This window comes from Theropithecus gelada, chromosome 13 (genome assembly GCF_003255815.1).
Source record: "Theropithecus gelada isolate Dixy chromosome 13, Tgel_1.0, whole genome shotgun sequence".
Classification (NCBI taxonomy): domain Eukaryota; kingdom Metazoa; phylum Chordata; class Mammalia; order Primates; family Cercopithecidae; genus Theropithecus; species Theropithecus gelada.
This window is the reverse complement of record NC_037681.1, coordinates 14,636,210-14,651,809: the sequence shown is the minus strand read 5'-3', so window position 1 is coordinate 14,651,809 and position 15,600 is coordinate 14,636,210. Positions and strand designations below refer to the sequence as shown.

The following is a 15,600-nucleotide window of genomic DNA, read 5'->3' as shown; positions in this document are numbered from 1 at the left end:
TCAGGGGAGATGGGAGCTGAGACTGTAATGGGTGGGATAAAGGTGGTGATGGACTGCTATCACACACCTGTCCTCTTCCTCCGTCTCTCCCACCTCATTTGGAGCAGTGAGAGATGGGGAAAAACCATGTCTACGTGTTTGACTACATATGATGGGTCTCCCTGGGGTGCCGCAACTGCCATCCCTGCTCATTGCCCAAGGGCATCAAGTGGCTGGATGGTGACACCTTCATGTCCTACAAGGGGCTCACATCTGAGGAGAGACCCTGGCAAAGGTGGGTTTTGGAGGGACCCAGCTGTGCTTTCAGGCTGCCATGCAGTGGGTGGCCTCACACACACACCTGTGGGGCCTGTGCTGCTTTGTGCCTGGAGCTCCTAGCTCAGCTTCCTGCCACAGTCTACCTTCAGGTCTGCAGGTGCGCTGGGGCTCCATCTCCCTACTTCTTAGGAATCAGAATCTCTCATGGCATGTGCCCAGCTTTGAGGGGAGCATGCCTTCATGCCCCACTCCATTGGGCAGGGCCTCACCAAGCCACCTCTTCTCAAGTCTGCTTTTCTCTAGTTCTGGGGCTCAGCGACAGTATAGTGAATCTACCAGCTAATCAGGTGCACAGCAGGAATCAAAATCCAGTCCTGCTTTTTTGATGGCACTCAAAGTTTTGGAATAATTCTCTTGGGGATCTCCCCTCACCCTGGTAGAGTGAGGAAGAAATAAGCTCTTTTCATGAACCAAACACAAAGGCCCAAGGACAACCCATGAGCTCTCCTCATATGTGGAGTGGTTGCTCACTGGGGTGGGGGTGCGGGTGGGGCCAGTTCCTAGGGAACGTCCCTCTCAGTGGGCTTGTGGCTGGTGCTCAGCATGTTCTGCCTTCAGCCTCAGCCTCTGCTGAAGATCTTGAACAAGAAGGAAGATACTGTGTGGCATCTGACACCCTGTTTTCTAAAAGAACTTCTGAAAACCAAAGAAAAAAGACAATAGAAAAATGGACAAACAATATAAACAGGAAATTCAAAGCCTCAGGACACCAAATAGTCAAGACCCATAGGAGAGCCCATCCTCACTTACAATAAGGGACATGGCATTCCACAATAGTTACCGCTTTATATCTTGCAGATTAGCAAAATTTAAAGAGCCCGGCAATGTTGGTGAGGCCATGGGGCAGTAGGGATGCTTCTCTGTTAAACTTACAGCACATTGGTAAAATCACTGTGGAGAGCATTTAGCCATAGCTCATAGCTGTCCTAGGTACATAGCCTGAAGAAGCTCTCATTCATGCAAACAAGGGCATGTGCATTAGAATGTTTATTGATGTGTTATTTGTAACTGTGGAAATTTGGAAGCAGACTAAATATGTCCATGGACAGGAGTACAGAGAAGCTGTGTACCTACCCCAAATCCACTATTATCTGCAGCTTAAAAAGAATGAACTTCAGCTGCATGTATGAACATGGGTAAACTTCAAAGCCATGTTGATAAAAAAGTTTCAGAATAATATGCACAATATTTATATTAGTTATATATAGCAAAATATAACACAAAACAGAATCTAAGATTGTCTCACAAGGTTACTTATGAGTTTATCATAATCTTATTCACTTCCAGCTTTAATGTAGGATGCTTTTGTTACCTTATTCTGGGCTCAAGCTTTTGGGAACAGCTTGTGTCTGAAAAACCAAAGGCCATTGACTCTATTTCGCGAATAAAAGCCTGCTATTGGCTTGAATGACAATAGCAGACTTTTATTATTGATAAAAAATAATAAGATTGATGCCTATTACTTGATACTGTGTCTCAGTTAGACCTGGCTTTCTGTATAGGCAGTTACCTATCCAGTAACATTTTAGAGATGCTGGAAAACTGTGCTGCTCTAAAACATCTCTGGTGGAGGCCAGTCTACTACTACATACATTTCTAGAATTAAATTTTTTAAATAGTTAACATATGCAATCGGCGAGAGTGTTTTATTAATGTCTCCAACAGCTTCATTCACACACTTTCTTTGATTGCATTTCAATTTGATGGCTGAGATGGAAAGGAGACAAAATGGAAGCTTTGTTATAGGAAAGGAGTACAGAATTGACATTTAGTGTGGGCTGCTGTGGGGAGAAGGCATAAGTGGGTACCACTCAGGGGATGGTGTTACAATGTTCTTTGGACAAAAGGACAAGGCAGGACAATGTTGAATGAATGCAGGTGTTTTGTCTAAACATACAAACAAGTCACAGCAAACTACACTCGGCATCATGAAATGGTGCTGCTGACCACTATAGGGATTCATGTTTTGTTGAGCATTTAGTATGTGCCAGGCACTGGCTGTACAAGCCTTTACACGAATCTTCTGAGGTGCATTTTGCACGTGCATATATCAGGCTTCAGAGACTTTTGGTTGCTTTCCCTAATACCCCACAGTATTTGAACCCGGGCTGGCTGACTCCAAAATTCAATCAGCCATAATGCCGCTGAGAGTTTCCCTCTTACCCTATAGTTTATTCCTGGAGAATGTCTAAGTTTGTAATAGACTACACTTTGGGTGTGAGCCGTACATTTTCTCACCCTTTCTTTGATTCCACTAGAAAGCTTCTTGTGTGCATTTGACTCCTGTGAGTCCATGCCCAGGCTTGGTCAACCTTGACATGGTATGGCTTGCACAGTTTGCAGGCAGCTTTGTAACACAGGATAGATGAACCTAAATCCTCTGAGATTCTTTATGGCTGGATTAGATGGGAAAATTTGTCTCTCTCGCTCCCTCTCCTACTCTGTCTCTGAAATGTGGGTATAGCTTTGCTGGTAGCAGTCTTTCCTTCCACAAGGATAGAATTTGTCAGCGTTAAGAATGAATCATGTCAAAAGTGAAGAGTCAGAGGTAAGCAGAATCAGAGAAGGAAAGAGAGAGACCAAGAGAGATCTGTGACAATGTTTGAGTCCCTGGATCCTGTCATGCCTGAATTCCTTGGAACTCTGAAGTTCAGGAGTTAAATATTTCTCATTTCTGCTTAAATTTGGTTTCTGTTTTTCTTTCTTTCTTTTTTTTTTTTTTTTTGAGACGGAGTCTCGCTCTGTCGCCCAGGCTGGAGTGCAGTGGCCGGATCTCGGCTCACTGCAAGCTCCGCCTCCCGGGTTCACGCCATTCTCCTGCCTCAGCCTCCCCAGTAGCTGGGACTACAGGCGCCGCCACCACGCCCGGCTCATTTTTTGTATTTTTAGTAGAGATGGGGTTTCACCGTGTCAGCCAGGATGATCTCGATCTCCTGACCTTGTGATCCGCCCGTCTCGGCCTCCCAAAGTGCGGGGATTACAGGCGTGAGCTGCCGCGCCCGGCCTGGTTTCTGTTTTTCACAATGGAAAGAATCCTAACAAATACAAGCCTCAATATGTTAGTCTTTTCCTGCAGACTTCTTTCTGATTGATATCCCCATAGCAACGTGAATTTTTCTATGAAATCATGTAAGTTTTTCTCCTTGGAAAAGAGAGAAAAAAAGTCATACTAGGTTTGGGGTTCCTACCATGAGTGCGTTTTGGTATAAATAATACAATGGCTCAAAAGTAACTTCAAAAAAATTTATTTCTTGGGGCAGTGCACACTTTGGGCATGAAATTCGGGGCCTCCGTCCACCGCTGGGATGTCACTGGTGGCAATCATCTTCTCCCAGGTTCCACATCTGAGCCTTGTACAGAGCGATGTCATTGCAGACCCTGCCGTGGTTCAGCCTGCGATCCGGGCATTCTGGGTTGAGCGAGGGCTCTGAGTCCCATGCAGTTTCCTAATTTTCAGTCTGTGTCTGGGTCCTTCTTCCTTGGTCCCTGGGCAGCGTGGTGAATGAGATTCTGAAATCTGGCGTCTCCAGGCTCCTCCAGGTTACCATGCCAAGACATGTGCTTCCTGGTGATCTGTGGACCTCGTGGAGGGGTTCACGTGATGCCGGACATAGACGTTCCGGGCTGGTAGTTCTTTGAGGTACAGCTCCTGCAAGATCTGGTTCTGACGGACCTCATCCTGGGGTGTCCCGCCATGGCCTTGGCGTTGCTCCATCGGGCTCCATGCGCTCTCTGCTCCCTGGTGCCTCTCTCCCTGGCCCCGGGCTTCTGCCGTCTCCAGGCAACGGCGTCCCACGCGGTCTCCAGGCAACAGCGCTCCCACAGTCCCAGCTTCTTACGATCCAGCCCTTACCCCAAACGCCCGTGGACACCTCCAGGAAAGGGCTTCCCGTCACGGGACAGACCCGGGGGTCATGGGCATGTGGTTAGGCCTCACCTTGGCCAGTCGTTTCCCTCGCAGCGAGCAGAGGCGCCGCTTCCTCGTGCTCTCCCTTCTCCGTCTCGGGCCAGCAGTTTGCTCGGTGGTTCCACACCAAGGCCCACGGGGAAGCCAGTTCCAAATGCAGAGACGGGCCTGGCCGGCTGAGCAGGCAGCGGAGGCCGAGGGTGGGTGTCCGTGGTCCTGCGTCCCCGTGTCCACAGCCAGGCCGTGGGGACCCCGGGGTCCGCTCCTTCGCTGCCCGAGCACGGTCCCTGCAGGGGCCTCTCCGTGGGGTCGTGGATCGTCAGGGCCGCGTGGGTGGCTGGTGGGGGGCGGGCTGCAGGCAGGCTCTAGAAGCAGGGGCTGGGCGGGGGCGTGGGGGGATAGGGAGGGATGTAGTGGAAGTTGGGGCCCCAGCGGACATGCGGGTGGCAGATGCAGCCCTTCTGAAGATTCACGCACGAAGAGGTCGGCAGGGCGATGCCCACGACGGGGTAGTGGACGGGCACGAACTGGTTCAGAGACGGGTAGCAGATGGGGCAGAAGGACGAGTAGGTGGGATGGAACAGGAGCGTGGTGTGCGGGTCCAGAAACGGAGGACGGATGGGAGGAAAGAAGAGCCGACGGCCAGGGCGCTGCGGGATGGCGCCGAGCGGGCGCCGGGGCTGGGGGGCGGAGATGCGGGGCAGCTTTCGAGTCATTTTCACGCGTGCAGCGCTCTCTCGTGGGAACGGCCGGAGTGCGCGGCGAGTGCGGGGCCTGCGCGGCTTTTATCTCCTCCGGGCGTTCCAGGGCGGAACGCGCTTTGTGACCCGAGCCGCGTCCGAACCCGGGAGCGCCCCGCCAGTCGGCACAGGGCCCCGTCTCCGGGTTTAGCACCAAGCAGGGGAAATGGAAGACAGAGGCAATGGGGCGACGTAGCAGTCCCTGTGCTTGTACCCCGTAGTTTTGCCCTCAGTAGGCAAAGGCTGATCGGAGGGCTAGGGTACGGTTAGGGGCCGGGGGCCTGGGAGAGCGGCTCTGAGCGGGAACTGGGAAAAGGGGACGAAGTCAGTGCTCCAGGCGCGTTCCCTTACACAAGCCCTTCAGTCCCTCACAACACTGAGGGAACATGCGCAATTAGACATGCTACGTCCATCTTACCCATGGGACATGGAGGACCAGAGTGGGAACCTCCATAGGCTGGCGGTGGGTGACAAAGCAGGTGGGGCTTGAACTTGGGGCAGGAGGGGGCAGGTAGGAGGGAGCGCAAAACTGCCCCAAGCGCGCACCAGCGGCCTTGCCTCTCCTGCATGTCTGGACGAGATCCTGCAGGGGGCGCGGCAGAGCAGACCTGGGCGTTTCCTAGCTTACCCTTGACCCCCGTGTTCCTTGGTTTGGTGCTTTACTCTTTAAAATATATTTTTAAAATCTTTAAATATTGATTTCATTTTAGATTCGTGGGTACATGTGCATGTTTGTTACATAGATATATTGCATAACGGTGAGGATTTGGCTTCTAGTGTACCCATCACCAAAACATGAACATTGTACCCAGCAGGTATTTTTTATTCCTCACTACCGTCCCACCCTCCTCCATTTTGGAGTCTCCAATGTCTGTTACTTCCATCTTTATGTCCATATGTACTCATTGTGTAGCTCCCACTTGTAAGTGAGAACATGCAGTATTCTACTTTCTGTTTCTTAGTTATTTTACTTAGTATAATGGCCTCCAGATCCATCCATGTTGCTTCAAAGGACATGATTTCATTCTTTTTTTATGGCTATGTAGTATTCCTTGCCATATTTTCTTTATCCAATCAACTGGATGGACATTTAGGTTGGTTCCATGATTTTGTTATTGTGAATGGTGCTGCGATAAACATCCGAGTACAAATGTCTTTTTTAATGTAATGATTTCATTTCCTTTGGGTAAATTCCCAATAGTGGGATTGCTGGGTCAAATGGTAGTTCTATTTTTAGTTATTTGAGAAATCTCCACACTGTTTTCCGTAGAGGCTGAACTAATTTACATTCCCACCAACAGTGTATAAGCGTTCCTTTTTCTCTATGTCCTTGATAACACTGGTTTTTTTTTTTTTTTTTGACTTTTTATTAACAGCCATTCTGACTGGTGTAAGATGATATCATTGTGGTTTTAATTGGCATTTCTCTGATGGTGAGTGATGCTGAGCAATTTTTTCATGTGTTTGTTGGTCGAGAAACAACTTTTAATGGATCTACTTGGCATAACCTAGCCAGACAAATGCTTTCTGTAGTTGTGAAAGCAGAATTAAATTTGAACCAATAAATGTCATAATCCTCTACTACTCCGTCACTTTTCCCCACTCCTAGACACACAAGCTTTAGGAATAAATGAATGAGTGAGGGCTGATCCCTAATGAGGCAGTGTGGAGCAGATGGGCTATAGGTAAGTCTCTTCGGGGGACTGGCTGCTGCTAGAGAGGAAGGGCACACCCAGCAAGGGACCGGGGCTGTCACTGGTACACTTGGGTTGTTCCGATGGTGCTTCAAAACACAAGAACAAGCCAAGCAACCACACAAAAGGGGGCTGAGCACAGCCATGCTCTGGGTTAAGTGGGCATATTGTCATCAAAGACCTCTCCACCTTTCTCTGTCCTGAAGAAGATTGCCCAGATTGTGAGAACAGCCCATCCTGGTTCCACTTGTGTTTGGGATGCTTAGAGAATTTCTTTTTCAAACCTGACATGCCCCAGTGAAGAGATATCTCTTTCTTTTTCTCTTTTTAAAAGGACTGATTTAAAGACTGCATAATCAACATAGATGAATTAGATAAGTCATTATGCAACAATGCCTTTTCCATTATGACTCAATTTCTGACTATGGTGTGACTTGGTGGGTTGTGTTTTGCTCTGGTTGTTCTAAGGAGGGGAGCTTAGGGCAATGACCTGGGACAGCTCTAAGATTTTGCCTTTTCTTTTAGCTGGAACCATGTGCTAGAACTATCAGAGTATGACGACTTTTTCCTTTTTTGCTTGGTTTGACATTGCTGCCTAAGATAAGGCATACAGTACAGGCTGCAGAAACACACAGAAATTCTGCTGATAATACATACTTGTTTCTATGGCCAGGAAGTCCTGATTTGCTCACCTCCTCACCACCATGACCAGGTGTGAATTCACAGGTAAAAGGGCAAGTTTGTTTACTCCTAGTTGCTCTTGAATAGAGAGTTGACTTTTTCACCCCTTTGGCTTGTAACTGCTGAGTTCACTAATAAACCCTTCCCTTTAAAAGTGGGGAAAATAGGCCGGGCGCGGTGGCTCATGCTTGTAATTCCAGCACTTTGGGTGGCCGATCCGGGCAGATCACGAGGTCAGGAGATCGAGACCATCCTGGTTAACATGGTGAAACCCCGTCTCTACTAAAAATACAAAAAATTGACTGGGTGTGGTGGCGGGCGCCTGTAGTCCCAGCTACTCGGGAGGCTGAGGCAGGAGAATGGTGTGAACCCAGGAGGCGGAGCTTGCAGTGAGCTGAGATTGCACCACTGCACTCCAGCCTGGGCAACAGAGCGAGACTCCATCTCAAAAAAATCAAATCAAATCAAATAAATTCAAATAAAGTGGGGGGAGGGGGATAAAACTAACAAGAAAATATCGTAGGAGATAAAGAAGAATCATAAGAACCCATTGTGGGAGTTCAAAAAGAAACCGTTGAAGGTCTAAAAGCTCAGAAAAATATTTAAATCACTGATGCTATAATAGATATAAGCAAAACAGACGGGCCACAAAGGGTGGCATTCTAGAATATTTTGAAAACTAAAACAAAATTTAGTGTAAGTCACTTGAGGGCACCCATTCTGCTCTGGATATCTCAATAGAGGCTCTACTTATAAACGCTTTTTTAAATCTCTGGGCTTTAAATTTCTTTATGGCAATTTTCAAACAAATTATTGAAATCTGACTGAAGAATAGGATTATAAACATCCCTAGTAAAATATCCAACTTGTGTTTTATAAGTATTTTTGAGTTGAGATCAATAAACTGGTTTGAAGTCTAAGGTTTCAAACATGACTAAGACATGAATCTTGAAAATAACCCAATTAAGAAATAAGTAGAAGAGATTTCAACATAAGACAATAAAAGACACCCCCCTTCCATAGTGAAATATCACCTTCGACCAAAGTTTCTTTTTCTTGAATCAATTTTCTTACATTTAATTTTCATATTGTGTAGGAAGGGCAAGGGAAATGGGGCATGGGAGATCAGAGAGAACTTTCTGGAGAATGTGACCCCCACATAAGGGAGCGTCAGCTGGAAATGGTGGATGTAGTGGAGGTGGATGTGGCTGAAGACCTGGTGGGGCTCTGAACATTTCCTATGATTTTGTGCTTCTTTCTTTGTGCGATGGCCTCTCACACAAAGAAAGAAGCATAAAATAATGAGAAATGTTCAGAGCCCCACAAGGACTTCAGTTTCTCAAAGCATGAAGTCTGGAATGAAGTGGAGACTAGGAGGTAGAGGCTGGGGTGAAGAACTCAAGAATGAAGAGAGGGAGGAGAGTGTGGGAACCTTGAACAGGCACAGCTGGAGAAAGACTTAGCGGCATTACATTTTTAAAGATTTCTCTGCTCATAAATACTTGAATAAAAGCTTGAAAATGCAAAAAACACAAAGAAGTCATCCCTAGTCCTGGAATATAGGCATAAACACAGACTATTTTTACTTTATAATATGTATTTTAAAGTCTGGCAGTACCAGCCACCTTTGTCGTTATACTTTTGTCTACACTTTCTTGACTCTTCTTGTTCATTCATTAGTGTCTTAAGTTTCAACAAGTTTCTATTGGTATTTTGATTTTAATTGTTTTGAACTTATGCTAATTTACAATTTTATGCCTCTCTAGAAGCAGATACTATCTCTTAATACAGTATTTCTCTAATATCTCTTAATAGAACAGTACTTTTTCACGTAGATCCTGGCTTAAGTTTCTTAAGGAGTTTCTTCTCAGAAATTGTTTTGGTCTTGCTATCGGGAATTTGTTTTCCTTTTTTTTTTTCTCATAGTTAATTCCTGGCTGATGAGATCCTGGTTTTTCTATTTTTATTTTAACTTGTGAACTGCTATTTATTTTATGTTTTTGGCAGATTTATTTTGTTTATATAGACAATCACAACTGAGAATAATAATCAGCTTGTCTTTTTCTTTCCATTATTTGTGGCGTTTGTTTCTTTTTGCTGTCTAATTGTTAGACTGTCTAACATTTTGCTTAATAGGAATGAGAGGGGACATGTCTCTATGGTTTTACTCTTAGCTATAATGTTGGCTGTTTTTATTTTCTTTGAAATTTTTAATTATTTTAAATTTAAATTGTTTTAAATTAAATGATGTTCTAGGCTTAGTTGACTAAAAGCTTTAATCAGGGTTTTGAAAATTTGTATTGAATTTTGTCACAGGAGTCTTTGGCATATATTGAGATGATTATATGATTTTTCTTCTTTGACTTTTTAGTATGATGAAGCATATTGATACATTTCCTGATATTAAGCCATCTTTGAATTCCTGAGTATACAGTGTACTTGTATTTGTTAATGTGCTTCGTTTATCTAATTTTATTTGGAATTTTCATTTATATTTGCAAGTGAAATTACAAATGAATCTTTACATTTACTAACTCTGTCCTGTAAAAATTATGCTGGCTTGCTGGGCATGGTGACTCACACCTGTAATCCCAGCACTTTGGGAGGCTGAGGTGGGTGGATCACCTGGGGTCAGGAGTTCGAGACTAGCCTCGCCGACATGGTGAAACCCCATCTCTACAAAACAAAACAAAACAAAAACAACAACAAAGAAACAACAACAACAACAAACTAGCCACGCTTGGTGGCAGGCATCTGTAAATCCTAGCTACTTGGGAGGCTGAGACAGGAGAATCGCTTGAATCCAGGAGGTGGAGGTTGCAGTGAGCCAAGAAAGCACCATTGCACTCCAGCCTGGGTGACAAGAGTGAAACTCTGTCTCAAAAAAAAAAAAAAAAAAAAAAAAAAGAAAGAAATTATGTTGGCTTTATAAAGCAAATTATGAATCTTTTCATCTTTTAATAAGCTCTGGCAGTGTTAATATAGGCTGGTAACTATTTCTTCTTTACAAATTTGAAGGCAACTATCTGAGTCAGGTACTACTTTGGTGATTATTCTTAAATTATATTTGTTATTTTTAACACATTGATTTGATTATTTTTTATTTCTTTATTTTGGTAATTTACACTTATCTAGAAATAACGCACATATAACTTTCTAATTAATTACTATACGGAGATATAAAGTAATCTTTCTAAAGGCAGTTAATGTTCTGAATGTATAAAGTATTGTTCTTTGTTTCATCTCTAACTTTGTTTACTTTCACTTTCACTTCTCCCTCCTGTGGCTTAACTATGTAGAGATGCCTATTTTACCTTCCACTCTCTATTACACTTGAATTTATCAATGTAAAATTTTTCTCTTAACCAATTAATTTTATCTTTAAGTCCTTCTCTCTCTTTTTGTTTTTTTCAAGTTTATTTGTGACTCTCATGATTGTTTTCTAAATTCTCAGGATAAGTACTTAGTAACTTCATTCAAAACTTTATTTTTTTAAGAATTAAAGAATTGCCCTCCCAGTACAGCTTTGGCTATATTCTAGAAGTTTGCTATGCAGCATTCTTCTGGGTATTTTATTAAGATTGAGACACTTAAGTTTTGATTTTTGATTTTTGAGTTTCATTTTAAATAATGTTGTCACCTTTTCTTTTTCCTAGTGGTTCAGTTCGTTTGCATGTAACTGTTCATTATTTCTAGCTTTATTTCATCATGATCAGAAAACAGAGTCTTTACCAATCATAATACAATGTTAAGTAACCTCTTGGCATAACTACTGTACTTCTGGCATTAGAAGCAAGATGATAATTTCCCTATTATAACTTTAGTGTCCAATTTTCACATTCTCACATTGCTTTACTCACTCAACTGTACAGGACAATGTTGAGCCAAGCATGACAGGGACATAATTCAGAACTGCAGTTAATGTGCCATTGCCAGAGAGCAAATGTGAAAGGGACCTTCACCATGAACCTGTCTCACCCTTTGCCTCTCCCTGCTTAGGGACTGGCAAGGGCACTGTCACCTCAGGGGCAAGAGATGATGAGGATTTCGGCTATAGGGATAAGGATTTGGGGCTCTGTTGTAAGTAGAAGCTGGCTAGGATGGCTGAGGTTTGAATCTCCTTGGTGGAAGACCCAGGGAGACTGTAGCAGTGAGGGGTGAGCCTCAGGGAGGTGAGTTGCTACCTTTACAAGCAAGCTGCCTCTGGAGGGCACACTCAGGATATCACAGAGGAGGCTGGGGTCCCCGTCTTGGCGTCTGGAATGAGCACTGGGTCAGGACCCGTTCTAGTGCATGCCTCTGTCTGCCCTGATCTCTCTGGCTATTAGCAATGCCCTTATGTGGAGTCACTCTCTTTCCTCAGGGCAATCAAGGTTTTTTCCCTTTTTCCCCCAAACCTGCCCTTCTAAGGAAGACACTGTCGGTGCTCCAGAGGTGGTGTGACTTTCTAAATGAGGATGGCCTCTCAAGAAAACCCATGTGATTTGTTATCCTAACTTATGTTACATCATAGTGGAAACTTCTCTCATTTTAAAGGACTGCTGGTAACACACAAACTCAAGTTCAGTTTCCAGGTAGGTGTCCTTCTGGTAGGGTCACTCATTACAAAAGAATAAAGAAATACTTCCTGCATCTTTATTTTCTCTTACATTAGGTCCACAACAAAATAATCACATTTATGCCTTTAAGCTTCTAACTGCACCCTAATTAGTTGATTTGCTATTTGTATATTCTTCTCTAATACTGTCTGTGCGTGTTTAACCATCTCTGAGCACTCTTTTCCTAAAATTTACATTCCTACACAAAGCTAATATCCCATTGCCTATTAAAAAGCATCCAAGGCAATCTAAGACCCTTCTGCCTTACCTTGCTCATAAGTCTACTGTCTATCATTAGTTCTTTTGAGCTAGTCATGCCCCCAAGGGACATGCTGACATTTGGCAACTGGAGATCAGTTTCATGAGGTCGGGGGTCCTGTTACACATCCCACAACGTGCAGAACAGCTGCCGCCCACAACAAAGAAGTGCCAGGCCCCAATGTCAATACTTCTGAGGCTGAGAAAACCTGCTCTAGGCAATGAGGGAAAGGGATGCCCTGAGAACCACTTAGGGGGTTCCCACCAAATGATTCTGATGTGCCCTATTCCTGGTTTAGCAGAACTGTCCTGGAACAGGGTAAGATCATCTTCTGAATGAAGTTACTCTCATTTCTCCAAACACCATTAAGTACTCTTTCCTTTGGCTTAATTATATCACTGTAGAATGGTTTCCAGGAATGGCGATTTTCTTTGATTATCTCTTACATGCACGCTCTTCCCATCAGAGGGTCTCCTTTGGGAAGATTAAGTGATGTGAGAAGCGTGCAGAGCTTCTGCCTCATCACCCAGAGGCAGGAGATCCTCCATGAAAGGGAGCCTACTCTCCTTCCTTTTTCTGTAGTCTAAGCACTTTGGAATCTGAGGCCATGACTCATACAGCTCACAGCAATGCAGGGATGCACTCATCTACAGAGTCACCCACTGAGCCATTCATACTAAAGTAATATCTCTTTTCATTTCACCATCAGGAGTAGTAAGGTGGATTCAGTAACAGGCAAGTAACACTCTCAAAACCACAAGTATCTCCTGAGACCAGCAAATAACAAAGTAAAAAGCTTCTCTTTCCTTTCTGAGAACATTGCCTTTCTCAGAAAAGAAGGTGCTAAAATCACTTTTTCTTGTAAAGTGGTAATTGGAAGTAAGCATTGATCACAACTGCTAATTCAGCTGCTCTAAAAGACATGTCATCTTAGGGTTTCTAGGCTATTGTACCCTTCCTCTCAGCAAACACACATGCAGCCACTCCTCTCCATGTGCTCAAGTCTGGAGAAATGACATATCACACAAGTCTACACCTTTTCTTTAACCTGAAATAAAATGTAACCTGAAAACACAAAATCCAATCATGTCTTACTGTTACTCACTAAAGGTTCTTAAAGCCACAAGATTACAGTATTTTGTGGCTACTGGGAGGTATTTTCATTTCTTTTTCACAAAAAACTAGTTATTTGGTACCATCAGGGTTTTTTGTGTAAAATTGTGTTTTTGTGTCTCTTACACCCCACACATACATAGTTAATTTATCAGGGTCCGTGTTATTATCCCCTTTTCTTTGTAAAGTTAGACTTAAAAATACGTAAGTTTTGAAATGAACAAATGGCTGTGAATTCATTGGCTGAGAATAGTTTCTTCATGGAATAGAAGAAAGACAAGTGTTCTTTTCACTCCGTGTTCTTAAACAGTCTGCATGCTTAGAATATGATTTTAAATATAAATGCCTAGTTCTCTTATCCATAATTAACTTGAAATGATTGCTCCTTAATTTTCTACCTGAATACATCGTTTTCTTTTCCTTTATCTTTTGGATACATTTTTATTTGTGTACCTTCCATGGGTCAACTTAGTAGAGTTATGTACTTTCTTTGGCCCTTAGTTTCCTCAACTCTAGAGTGAGGGGTTTTGACTGCATTAGTGGTTCTCAAACCTGGCTGCACAGAATAATTAACTGAGGAGTTTAAGAAAACACATAACGCCCCATTGATTTTGGGTATGACCCACGGGACAGATCAACTCCTAGATTATTTCCAACCTTAAAATTCTGTGCTCTGACAATACCCATTTTGGCGAGACTGGTGAAATCGGCGAGCCATTGATCTCAAATGGAATGGTTAGCTTGGTATGGTGGTGGTTCCAAGGGCCCGTTTCATTACAGGCATCAAAAATCTTTTAAAAGTACCTAACTTTGGGCCAGGCATGGTGGCTCACACCTGTAATCCCAGCACTTCGGGAGGCTAAGGCAGGAGGATTGCTCGAGCCCAGGAGTTCGAGACCAACCTGGGCAATATAATGGGACCCTGTCTCTACAAAAAGTTTAAAAATTAAAAATTAACCAGGTGTGATGGAGCCCGGGGGATCAAGGGCTATAGTGAGCCATGATTGCACCATTGTACTCCAACCTGGGTGATAGAGTGACACCCTGTCTCCAAAAAAAGAAAGAAAAAGAAAAGAAAAGAAAACAACACCTAATGTTTGACCCTGCAGTTCTACTGCTAGGCATTTATTCTTAAGAGATTATTAATGGTGTGCCAGATATCTAGTTATAATGATGTTGACTCCAGTGTTATATAAAACAGAGAAAAAATGAAATTCAGGGAATATTTAAATAAATTATGGTACAAGCATACAATAAAATATGATGCAGACATTAAAATAATGTTAATCAAAAGTATTTATGTCATGGGAAATTACAGTGTAACACATGAAAAAGTTGGTAATTTATTTTAAAAATTAAATAATATGGCCGGGCACAGTGGCTCATGCCTGTAATCCCTGCACTTTAGGAGGCCAAGGTGGGCGGATCACCTGAGGTCAAGAGTTTGAGACCAGCTTGGCCAACATGACGAGACCCCATCTCTATCAAAAATATAAAAAATTAGCCAGCTGTGGTGGCAGGCGCCTGTAATCCCAGCTACTCAGGAGGCTGAGGTGGAAGAATCTCTTGAACCTGGGAGGCAGAGGTTGCAGTGAGCCAAGATTATGCCATTGCACTTCAACTGGGGCAACAAGAGTGAAACTCCATCTCAAAAAAAAAAAGTAAATAATATATATAGAATAACATTTGTAAGCTTATAGAGCAAAATGATGACAATGGTTTGAGTGGTGGGATTATAAGTAATTTTGATTTCTCTCTTTTTTAGTTTACATTTTCTATGACTACTATTATTGCTTTAATTAGGGTTATTTTAAAATCATTCTCTAATCTAGCTCCTTCTAGATATACGTGTTTAAGCCTTAAACTCTTCTCTATACCTTTGTGTCCCAAACTGCACCCTTACAATGCTTAGCTACAATCCCGGGTTTACAAGAAGTACTGAGTTCAAACCAGCAAATATGGGTGGGCTCCACTCAGGGTCCTGACCTAAGGCCATTCAACGCAAATGGAGGAGACAGATTCCTTATCAAGAGTACAATGCAAGACGAAGTGACATAACTGCTGTATAAGTGTGTAACCAGGATGCAGGACTCAAAGGGAAGTCCCAAACTAGAAGGAATGCACAGAGCTCTCCCAAACCAAGTGACACTGGAGAATGAGAAGGTTTCCCCGGCAGAGAATGGGAAGACAAAGTGCTGTAGAGATAATGGGAACATAAACACTGATTTCTTAATGCACACAGCATATTTGGGGAAAATAGAAGATCTGGGCCTGAGTGTCAAGTATGAGG

The 15,600-nt window shown here is 43.4% G+C and overlaps 1 pseudogene; it reads right to left on the bottom strand.

Moving 5' to 3' along the window:
• Nucleotides 1–3,626: 3,626 nt before the first annotated feature.
• On the bottom strand, nt 3,627–4,033 carry LOC112605363 (annotated as a pseudogene).
• Between the last annotated feature and the right edge of the window lie 11,567 nt (nt 4,034–15,600).